General features: G+C 38.1%; 1 non-coding gene across 1 annotated transcript; it reads right to left on the minus strand.

Moving 5' to 3' along the window:
* Positions 1–11,089: 11,089 nt before the first annotated feature.
* Positions 11,090–11,197, minus strand: LOC130942560 (small nucleolar RNA R71). Its single transcript, XR_009071128.1, has one exon. It is a non-coding gene; the product is annotated as a small nucleolar RNA R71 (small nucleolar RNA).
* Positions 11,198–11,876: the final 679 nt, after the last annotated feature.

Raw genomic sequence — 11,876 nt, forward strand, 5'->3', positions numbered from 1 at the left:
TCAATCATATTTTTCAGGATGTCGGATAAAGGCAAAGCCATAGCCACTACCTCCAAGAAGAGAAAACACTCTACCCCCTCCATTCCTTCCATCTACAAGCATTATGCTAAGAACCCATTGAATGATGAGGAAAAAGAAAACCAGTTCTTGCCTTCCACCAACCCAGACAAATTCCCCAACCTATACTGTGAGCGCCGGTTTTCTAGATATCAAACCACAAAGCTAAACATTGAGAAGAAGTTACTTCTACCTAATGATGTGAGACGGTCAATTACCGGTCGGATCCTTGATTTGGGCATTGACTTTGTTGACCGGGAATTGGGTGATATCAACATATCTTGGGTGAAGGAATTCTACTGCAACTTCTTCCGCCCAACTTTGGATTTGGTTCAGGTGAGGGGTAGGGAGATTATGATTACTGAGACTGCGATTGAGGAGGCGTTACAGTGCCGCCATGTCTCCGATGAGCTGTGTGCCCATCAGCAGGCTGAGTTAGCCATACACAGCATGACTTTTGATTATGAGGCACTCAGGACTGTCATTGGGATACCAGATGCCACATGGGTTATGGATGCCAACAACACCAAGCCGAAAGGGATGCTATTTACTCATCTGACTCGTGAAGCCAAGACTTGGCAGATGATATTCGCTTGCTATGTCCTTCCCACCACCCACTTCTCTGAGATTCCTATGGAGATGCTTCTACTGATTGGGTGTGTTATGGAGGGGAAGGAGGTCTCTTTCCCTAGGCTTATCCGACAGTGTATGTGGCGGGCGCATATTCGTGGCTTACTTCCATTTCCTACCTTGGTCACGAGTATGGCGGCCCTGGCTGAGGTCCCATGGCTGGACGATGATGTGCGACCACCACCCCCTGATGCTGATGACAGGGAGGTTACTATCCCCTGGGGTGGTTGGGTGCACGAGAGACCACCTGCGAGACGTCGCTCCCGGGCTAGAGCTGTCATTGGGACACCTTCACCATCAGCCCCTACAGCTGCCCCATCATCTTCCACAGCAGCTCCTTCATCATCTACAGATCCTTCAGCAGCCCCTGAGCCTACCTATCTCCTGGTTCAGCGTCTATTCCAATTCTTAGAGCGCGAGAGACGCCATGTTAGACGCCGTTTAGATCGGATGGACCAGACACTTATCTCTTTGGGTGCTGAGCTACCTCCGTTTCCCGACTCTCCTGCCTCCGATGACCAGGATCATCTGGAGGAGGATGCGGAGGCACCGGTTCATCAGGATATCCCTGACACCACAGAGCAGCCACTGACGCAGGAGGAGCCGGTCCCACAGCCCGAGCCAGAGCCTATCGTTGTACCTCCCACTGATCCTCCGGTTTAGCATCGAGGACGATGCTTGGTTTTAAGTATGGGGAGGGCACCGGTAGCATTATTTGGGAACCGGTGAACTTTTCAGCCTAGTTATCTTATTTTGCACATTTTGTATATATTTTGATGCATTTCTAGTTGCTTTGGACACTTTTATTGCTTATTTTGGATTTTAGATATTTTGATGCTTTTGGATATTTTTAGATATTTTGGATGATAGATTCCACACTTTTAGTTGTACATTTCGTTTATCTTTGTTTTTAATTTGTGGTTGTGATTAGAAATCATACTTTGGATTGCAAATATTTAGTCACCCTTTTTGCATAACATATTGGTTTTAAGTGAAAAAAAAAAGGAAAGGGTGAACTAAGGAAAATTTTTGGATTTTTCAATCACAACAATGCTTAGTTAAACATTGAGATTTTTTCAAGAAGTTTAAATATAGGGCATCAACCCAATTGATTGAAAAAATTTTTTCGGTGAAACTTGCTTGAATTTCATACTTTGTGAAGCATGTATTGAATTGAGAACACAAGCTTGTGAGACTTGAGCCTATTGATGTGGTTACATTTTATAACCACTTATTTTCCATTCTTGTGTGAAATTGTTCTCTTTCTATGATTATGATCCTTGATTTGCTTGATTCTATATATCCATTTATTTCTTGTATTTATGCATTTATATGATTGAGGCCATCACTTCATTAGCCACTTACCCAAATGGCCAACCCTTTTATATTCCTTTGTTAGCCAATTTGAGCCTATGATTAACCAACTTATTCCCAATTTAGCTCATTACAAGCCCAAGGCGGAAAACCAATGCAAAATCCTTGTTTGGATCTTTGATTAGCCTAGGCTAGTGAGAGTGTTTATTATTCAAGTTGGTGAGGCTTGGGAACATTGGATGGGATAAAAGGGGTAGTATACCTTCATGTTTAGGAATTGGGTACATATTCATGTATCGATTAAATGTAAAGACCTTATGCATTGATTTTCTTGTATGTAGTTTGAAAGAAGAAAAAGAAAAGAAAAAAAAAGAAGTATATAAAGAAAAGAAAAAAAAATGAATGAAGAAGAAGAAAAAAAAAAGAAAAAAAAAGAAGATGAAAAAGAGAAAAAAATAATAACACAATAAAGAAGGGACAAAATGCCCAAAGTGAAGTCAATAAAAAGGAATCAATGCATAGGTGTTATGAATCAAATAAGAATGCATGAGTATGTAAGAAAAAGTGAAGAATGGGTAGTTAGGATAGCTTGCATTTGTATAGGTCATTAAATAGGTTAGGTGGGAAAGTCTATGCTAATCAAAGATTCAATCCTAGTCCACTTAACCATAAATGATCCTACCTTGACCCTAACCCCATTACAACCTAAATGAAAGACCTCATGATGAATGTATGCATGCATTAAATAAGTGTTGATTGTTAGAAGAAAATCAAATTTTGGAAAACATGATTAGAAGAGAATTGAGTGAATTAACCCTTAAACACTTGAGTGAATAGAGCGGATACACATCCGGTGAGGGTTCAAAAGTTCAATCACATGTGTTCACCCATATTATCTATATTCTTGCAAGTTTGAACTCTTTTTTGATAATTCAATACAATTGTGGTTTGGACTTAATTCCTATTACCTAGCCCTTGTGCTCACACATGCTCTCTTGGCAATTTGATATGTTTGAATTAAGCATTTGCATTTACTTTAGGTAGTTGCATGTAGATAGGACTCATATAGTTTAGTTGCATTCATTTAACGTCATATCCCTTAGTTCCTTCTTATTTTAGCATGAGGACATGCTAAGGCTTAAGTGTGGGGAGGTTGACAAACCCCAATTTGAGGGTTTGTCTTGTATTGAATTTAGAGTATTTTGATAACCTTTTGTCACATTTAGCCTATAAATTAGCATGGTTTCGTTATCTCTCCCGTATTTGTGCTTAAGTGTAAAAACATGCTTTTTAAGCCTTATTTTGATGAATTCCATTTCCTCTTTGATTCCATAAGATGCCTTGATATGTTTGTTAGTAATCTCATGATGAAATAGGCTAGGCATGGATCAAAGGAAGCAAGGAAGGAAGCATACAAGTGGAGAGAAGCATAAAAAGTCAAAGAAGCAAAGCCAGCCATGCACGCGCACGCGCACAAGGCGCTCGCGCGCACATTGCGAGACAGGCCAAGGACGCGCACGCGTACCATGCGCGCACGCGCCGATGATGGCACATGACCCCACTAATGCAACACGTGCCTGGCGATTTTGGGAAGGCTTCAGCAACCAACTTTGGTGCCAAAATGCATATAAGAGCCAAGGAGTGAAGAGGGAAACACAAGTTAGTTACCATTAGCTTAGTTTTAGGAGTTAGAGTTAGTTTTAGAGAGAGAAGCTCTCACTTCTCTCTAGGATTAGGAATTAGGGTTAGATTAGGATCTCATAGTTCTAGGTTTAATTCAAGTCTCCTTCTACTTCTACCTTCAATTGATGATTGCTACACTTTGGTTCTTCTTTCTATCCCTATCCTCTTGTTGTAATTTCTCTTATTTTGTTTCTAGGTTTTGTAATTGAGATACTCTTGTTCTTTTGTTTTCTTTTAATAATGCAATTTGAGATAATTCATGTGATTGTGATGTTGTTGATTGTTGTTTTGTTATTTTTTTGTAATTGTTGGTTGTTGATTCCTTTTATTCTTACAAATAAAAATGCTTTCTTTCATTACCCTCCAAGTGTTTGATGAAATGCTTGAGAGGATGGTAGAGTAGGATTTTATGTTCTTGGCTTGAGAAGGTAACTTAGGATTTCTTGAGTCACTAGTGTCCAATTGATTGCTAGTTGATAGCCATTAACTCTAGCCTTCATTAATCCAATTAGTGGAAAGCTAGGACTTATGGACTAGGATTGATATAACTCACTTGACTTTCCTTTGTTAATTGATTTAAGGATGACTAAGTGGGATTAATCCTTGCAACTACCATACTTGTGGCTAGTGATAATGATGAAGACCCTTGACAACCAAATCTTGCCAAGACCATTTTGTTAATAAAGTTTTCTTACCATTTACTATTCATGTTTCTCATCAAAAACCCCAAAATAACTCACAACCAATAACAAGACACTTTATTGTAAATCCTAGGGAGAACGACCCGAGGTTTAAATACTTCGGTTTATAGATTTTAGGGGTTTGTACTTGTGACAAACAAATTTTTGTATGAAAGGATTAGCGATTGGTTTAGAGACTATACTTGCAACGAGAATTCATTTGTGAAATTCTAAACCGTCAAAAATCCATTCGTCAACTGTTCATTCCTACTTGCTTCCATGATGGAATACAAGGGATAATTTATATGTTGATTTTTTTTTAAATAAAATAAAAGACGAACTAAATAAAAGAAATTGGAAATATTTTGAAATTGAAATTTGAATTTTTTTATATAAAATTTTCGAAAAAAAATAGTTCAAAATTAGTTAGAAAAGATATTTTTTTGAATTTTGAATTTTATGATGAAAGAGAAAAACACATAAAAGACACAAGACTTAAAATTTTTAGATCTAATGCTCCTTATTTTCGAAAATTTTTGGAGGGAAAACACCAAGGAACACCAAACTTAAAAATTTTAAGATCAAGACACAAGAAAAACTCAAGAACACCTTGAAGATTCACAAGAACACCAAGAACAAAAGGAAGAACACCAAACTTAAGATTTTTAGAAAACTTTAATAAAATTTTCGAAAATCATAAAAAGATTAACAAGAAAACACCAAACTTAAAGTTTGGCACAAGATTCAATCAAAGAAAAATTATTTTTGAAAAAGGTTCCAAAGCGTATACCCAATTATCAAGAATATAAACCAATACTCTAGCCAATTAGGAGTAAATGTAACACTTGTTCTGAATATTCCAATTAATGCTTTAAAAAGAACACAAGTGAAACAAGAAAAGACACAAAGCAAGAAAAACTCAAGATCAACAAGAAAGATAAACAAGAACAACTTGAAGATCAATGAAGAACAAGGAACACAAGTCGAAAATTTTAAAGAAAAATATAAGATATACAATTGACACCAAACTTAGAACAAAACACTAGACTCACGAAAATTAGCAATTAATTAAGAAAAATAATAAATTTTGAAAAGAAATTTTTGAAAAGAAACTATCCTATCAAGATTTAATGACTCTATAACAATAAAAATAAAAATAAATTATTCCTAATCTAAGAAATAAAATAAGCCTTCAATTGTTCAAACTCAACAATCCCCGGCAACGGCGCCAAAAACTTGGTGCACGAATTTGTAATCCGCACAACTAACCAGCAAGTGCACTGGGTCGTCCAAGTAATACCTTACGTGAGTAAGGGTCGATCCCACGGAGACTATTGGTTTGAAGCAAGCTATGTTTCTTTTATTATTCTTAGTCAGGATATTGATTAAAATTATAAGTTGGAATTATTAGATTTGATTATAAAAATAAAAGAGAATAACAGTGTTACTTGTTGTGCAGTAATGAGAAATATGTTGGAGTTTTGGAGATGCTTTGTCCTTCGAATTTCAACTCTTCCTTAAAATCCTTCAACACACGCAAGGCTCCTTCCATGGCAAGCTCTATGTAGGGTGTCACCGTTGTCAATGGCTACTTCCCATCCTCTCAGTGAAAACGTTCCTATGCTCTGTCACAGCACGGCTAATCATCTGTTGGTTCTCAATCGGGTTGGAATAGAATCCATTGATTCTTTTGCGTCTGTCACTAACGCCCAGCCTTCAGGAGTTTGAAGCTCGTCACAGTCATTCAATCCCAGAATCCTACTCGGAATACCACAGACAAGGTTTAGACTTTCCGGATTCTCATGAATGCCGCCATCAATCCGGCTTATACCACGAAGATTCTGCGTAATGAATCTAGGAGATACTCATTCAGTCTGATGTAGAACGGAGGTGGTTGTCAGGCACACGTTCATGGTTTGGGGAAGGTGATGAGTGTCACGGATCATCACCTTCTCCATAATTAAGCGCGAATGAACATCTTAGATAAGAACAAGCGTGTTTGAATGGAAAATAAAGGAATTGTATTAATTCATCGAGACGCTGCAGAGCTCCTCACCCCCAACAATGGAGTTTAGAGACTCATGCCGTCAAAGAGTATGTAATTCAGATCTGAAAATGTCATGAGGTACAGAATAATTCTCTAAAATTTGTTTAAATAATAAACTAGTAACCTAGGTTTACAGAAAATGAGTAAACTAAGATAATTGGTGCAGAAATCCACTTCTGGGGCCCACTTGGTGTGTGCTGGGGCTGAGACTAAAGCTATCCACGAGTAGAGGCTTTTCTTGGAGTTGAACGCCAAGTTATGACGTGTTTTGGGCGTTCAACTCCGGATCATGACGTTTTTCTGGCGTTTAACTCCAGACAGCAGCATGTACTTGGCGTTCAACGCCAAGTTATGTCGTCTATTTTTGCGCAAAGTATGGACTATTATATATTGCTGGAAAGCCCTGGATGTCTACTTACCAACGCCGTTGAGAGCGCGCCAATTGGACTCCTGTAGCTCCAGAAAATCCATTTTGAGTGCAGGGAGGTCAGGATCCAACAGCATCAGCAGTCCATTTTCAGCCTAAGTCAGATTTCTGCTCAGCTTCCTCAATTTCAGCCAGAAAATACCTGAAATCACAGAAAAATACACACACTCATAGTAGAGTCCAGAAATATAATTTTTGCTTAAAAACTAATAAAATTCTATTAAAAACTAATTAAAACATACTAAAATCTACATGAAATTACCCCCAAAAAGCGTATAAAATATCCGCTCATCACTTCCCATACTCAATTAATATACAATTTCTATCTTAAGCTAACTGATGAGCGGATAATTTATACACTTTTTGGCATTGTTTTTAGTATGTTTTTGGTAGTTTTAGTTGAGTTCTTAGTATATTTTTGTTAGTTTTTAATTAAAATTCACTTTTCTGGACTTTACTATGAGTTTGTGTGTTTTTCTGTGATTTCAGGTATTTTCTGGCTGAAATTGAGGGACCTGAGCAAAAATTTGATCCAGAGACTCAAAAGGACTGCAGATGCTGTTGGATTCTGACCTCCCTGCACTCGAAGTGGATTTTCTGGAGCTACAGAAGCCCAATTGGCGCGCTCTCAACGGCGTTGGAAAGTAGACATCCTGGGCTTTCCAGCAATATATAATAGTCCATACTTTGCCCAAGATTTGATGGCCCAAACCGGCGTTCAAAGTCACCTCAAGAAATTCCAGCGTTAAACGCCGGAACTGGCACCTAATTGGGAGTTAAACGCCCAAACTGGCACTAAAGCTGGCGTTTAACTCCAAGGAGAGTCTCTACACGAAATTCCTTCATTGCTCAGCCCAAGCACACACCAAGTGGGCCCGGAAGTGGATTTTTATGTCATTTACTCATCTATGTACTAGTTTTCTATAAGTAGGACCTTTTACTATTGTATTAGAGAGTTTTTAGAGTTTTAGGGAGCTCTTAGAGAGACTCTTGGTAGCTATCTTTGTTTTATGCTATCTTAGGGAGGCTGGCCATTCGGCCATGCCTAGACCTTGTTCTTATGTATTTTCAACGGTGGAGTTTCTACACACCATAGATTAAGGTGTGGAGCTCTGCTGTACCTCGAGTATTAATGCAATTACTATTGTTCTTCCATTCAATTCCGCTTGTTCTTTTACCAAGATATCACTTGTTCTTCAACATGATGAAGGTGATGATTGACGCCCATCACCATTCTCACCCATGAACAAGGTGACTGACAACCATTCTTGTTCTACAAGCATCTGAGGCTTAGTGAATATCTCTTAGATTCCTGATTGCACGATGCATGGTTGATCGCCTGACAACCGAGTGCTCGCCTGACAAACGAGCCAGCCATTCCGTGAGATCAGAGTCTTCGTGGTATAGGCAAGAACTGATGGCAGCATTCAAGAGAATCCGGAAGGTCTAACCTTGTCTGTGGTATTCTGAGTAGGATTCAATGACTGAATGACTGTGACGTGCTTCAAACTCCTAGCAGGCTAGGGCGTTAGTGACAGATGCAAAAGTATCAATGGATATTATTCCGGCCTGACCGAGAACCGACAGCTGAATTCCGCTATGCCGTGACAGGACATATGCAATCGCTTTCACTGAGAGGATGGGAGGTAGCTGCTGACAACAGTGAAACCCTACACAAGCTTGCCATGGAAAGGAGTAAGAAGGATTGGATGAAGGCAGTAGGAAAGCAGAGAGACGGAAGGGAAGGCATCTTCATACACTTGTCTGAAGCTCTTACACCAATGATATACATAAGTATCTCTATCTTTATCTTTATAGTATTTTCGTTCATCATCATATACAATTGAGTTTGCCTGACTAAGATTTACAAGATGACCATAGCTTGCTTCAATGCTAACAATCTCCGTGGGATCGACCCTTACTCACGTAAGGTATTACTTGGACGACCCAGTGCACTTGCTGGTTAGTTGTGCGAAGTTGTGTAATGCCATGGAATTGAACCACCAAGTTTTTGGAGTTCATGACCAGGGATTATGAGAGTTGTGAAAAGTATTGTTCACAATTTCGCGCACCAAGTTTTTGGCGCCGTTGCCGGGGATTGTTCTAGTTTGGACAACTGACGGTTCATCTTGTTGCTTAGATTAGGTATTTATTTTTTTTTCGAAATTCTTGAAGATGAATTCTAGAGTTTCATGATGATTTGTTGAAATCTGGCTGGCTGAGAAGCCATGTCTAATCTGATTGGACCGAGGTTTCAACTTATCACCACAAGAGCTTGTTGATTTTCATCAATTTTGCTTTTGGAGCAGTGATCCGCTAAGGCTTGGCTGACCTTTGGTCATGTCTAGTGTTTTGGACCGAAGCTTTCTTTGAAAGCTTGGCTGGCTGTGAAGCCATGTCTAATTCCTGGACCGGAGTCTTAGACTAGCATTGCACTGATTCCTGGAATTCTCATTAAGAATTTTGATGTTTTCACTTAATTTTCGAAAAACACAAAAAAAAAAAAATTACAAAATCATAAAAACCAAAAATATTTGCTGTTTCTTGTTTAAGTCTAGTGTCTCATCTTAAGTTTGGTGTCAAATGCATGTTTTTGTTATATTTTTCGAATCCATGCATGTACTTCTTTGTTTTGATCTTTAAATTCTATTGACTTGAGTATTTATGTGTCTCATATAGTGTCAGTAGTACACAAACTGCTAAGTTTGGTGTCTTGCATGCATTGTTATTTGATTCTTGTTGCATTTTGATTATTAAAAATCCAAAAATATTTTTAATTTGTGTCTTTTCAAGTCAATGATACAAAGAATTGAAGATTCAGAACCTACTGCAGAGGAATTATACAGAAAAAGCTGAGCATTCAAAAATGCCCAGTGAAGAAGGCAGACTGGCGTTTAAACGCCAGCCAGGGTACCTGGTTGGGCGTTTAACGCTCAAAGAGGTAGCATTTTGGGCGTTAAACGCCAGAATGTATACCATTCTGGGCGTTTAACGCCAGGATGGTGCTAGGGGGAAGATTTTGTTTTCAAATCAATTTTTTTTTAGTTTTTCAAAATCAAATCTTTTTCAAATCAAATCTTTTCAATCAAATGTTTTCAAAATCAATTTCTTTCCTTTTTCAAAGATACTTACTAACAATTAATGATTTGGTTGAACATTTTTTGCCTTTTCTATTAAGGAAGGTTTTATGTTTGAATCATATCTTTTCTTGTTAAGCAAGTCATCAATTTCTTTTTAAATCATATCTTTTCAAATTGTTTTCAAATCAAATCTTTTTAAAATGTTTCTCAAATCATATCTTCTCAATTATATCTTTTTAAAACCATAACTTTTCAATCAAATCTTTTTAGTCACATTCTTTTTCAAAATAGCTTTCAATCAAATCTTTTTAATTTCTAATTTCAAAATCTTTTTCAAAAATCACTTGATTTCTTTTTTCACTTTTAATTTTCGAAAATTATCAATCAAATTTTCAAAATGTTTTCAAAATCTTTTAATTGAATTTTCGAAAATTCTCTTCCCTCCTTCCCACATCCTTCTATTTATGGAGTACCACTCCTTCTAAATGCACAATTCGAACCTTATCTAAGTAAAGTTCGAATTCTTTTTCTCCTTCTTCTTACTATTTCTCTTTTCCTCTGACACTTCAAGGAATCTCTATACTGTGACATAGAGGATTCCACATTTTCTTTTTCTCTCCTCTTTCATATGAGCAGGAGCAGAGACAAAGGCATTCTTGTTGAAGTTGATCCTGAACCTGAAAGGACCTTGAAGAGAAAGCTAAGAGAAGCTAAAGCACAACTCTCTTTAGAGGACCTGACCGAATTCTTCAAGGAAGAAGAACACATGGCAGCCGAAAACAACAACAATGCCAACAATGCAAGGAAGGTGCTGGGTGACTTCACTGCACCTACTCCTGATTTTTATGGGAGAAGCATCTCTATCCCTGCCATTGGAGCAAACAACTTTGAGCTTAAGCCTCAATTAGTTTCTCTAATGCAACAGAATTGCAAGTTCCATGGACTTCCAATGGAAGATCCTCATCAGTTCTTAGCTGAATTCTTGCAAATCTGTGACACAGTCAAGACTAATGGGGTTAACCCTGAGGTCTACAGACTGATGCTATTCCCTTTTGCTGTAAGAGACAGAGCTAGAATATGGTTGGATTCTCAACCTAAAGAAAGCCTGGACTCTTGGGAAAAGCTAGTCAATGCCTTCTTGGCAAAGTTCTTTCCACCACAAAGATGGAGTAAGCTTAGAGTGGAAGTCCAAACCTTCAGACAGAAGGATGGAGAATCCCTCTATGAAGCTTGGGAAAGATACAAACAATTAATCAGAAGATGTCCCTCAGACATGCTTTCTGAATGGAGCATCATAGGTATTTTCTATGATGGTCTCTCTAAACTATCCAAGATGTCTTTGGATAGCTCTGCTGGAGGATCTCTTCATCTGAAGAAGACGCCTGCAGAAGCTCAAGAATTGATTGAAATGGTTGCAAATAACCAATTCATGTACACTTCTGAAAGGAATCCTGTGAACAATGGGACTAGTCAGAAGAAAGGAGTTCTTGAGATTGACACTCTGAACGCCATTTTGGCTCAGAACAAGATATTGACTCAATAAGTCAATTTGATCTCTCAAAGTCTGTCTGGAATGCAAAATGCACCAAACAGTACTAAGGATGCTTCATCTGAGGAAGAAGCTTATGATCCTGAGAATCCTTCCATGGAAGAGGTGAATTACCTAGGAGAACCTTATGGAAACACCTATAATTCTTCATGAAGAAATCACCCAAATCTCTCATGGAAGAATCAAGAGAGACCTCAACAAGGTTTCAATAACAATAATGGTGGAAGAAACAGGTTCAGCAATAGCAAGCCTTTTTCATCATCTTCTCAGCAACAGACAGAGAGTTCTAAGCAGAATACTTCTGACTTAGCAACAATGGTCTCTGATCTAATAAAGACCACTCAAAGTTTCATGAATGAAACAAGGTCCTCCATCAGAAATTTGGAAGGACAAGTGGGTCAGCTGAGCA

This window comes from Arachis stenosperma, chromosome 7 (genome assembly GCF_014773155.1).
Source record: "Arachis stenosperma cultivar V10309 chromosome 7, arast.V10309.gnm1.PFL2, whole genome shotgun sequence".
Taxonomy (NCBI): domain Eukaryota; kingdom Viridiplantae; phylum Streptophyta; class Magnoliopsida; order Fabales; family Fabaceae; genus Arachis; species Arachis stenosperma.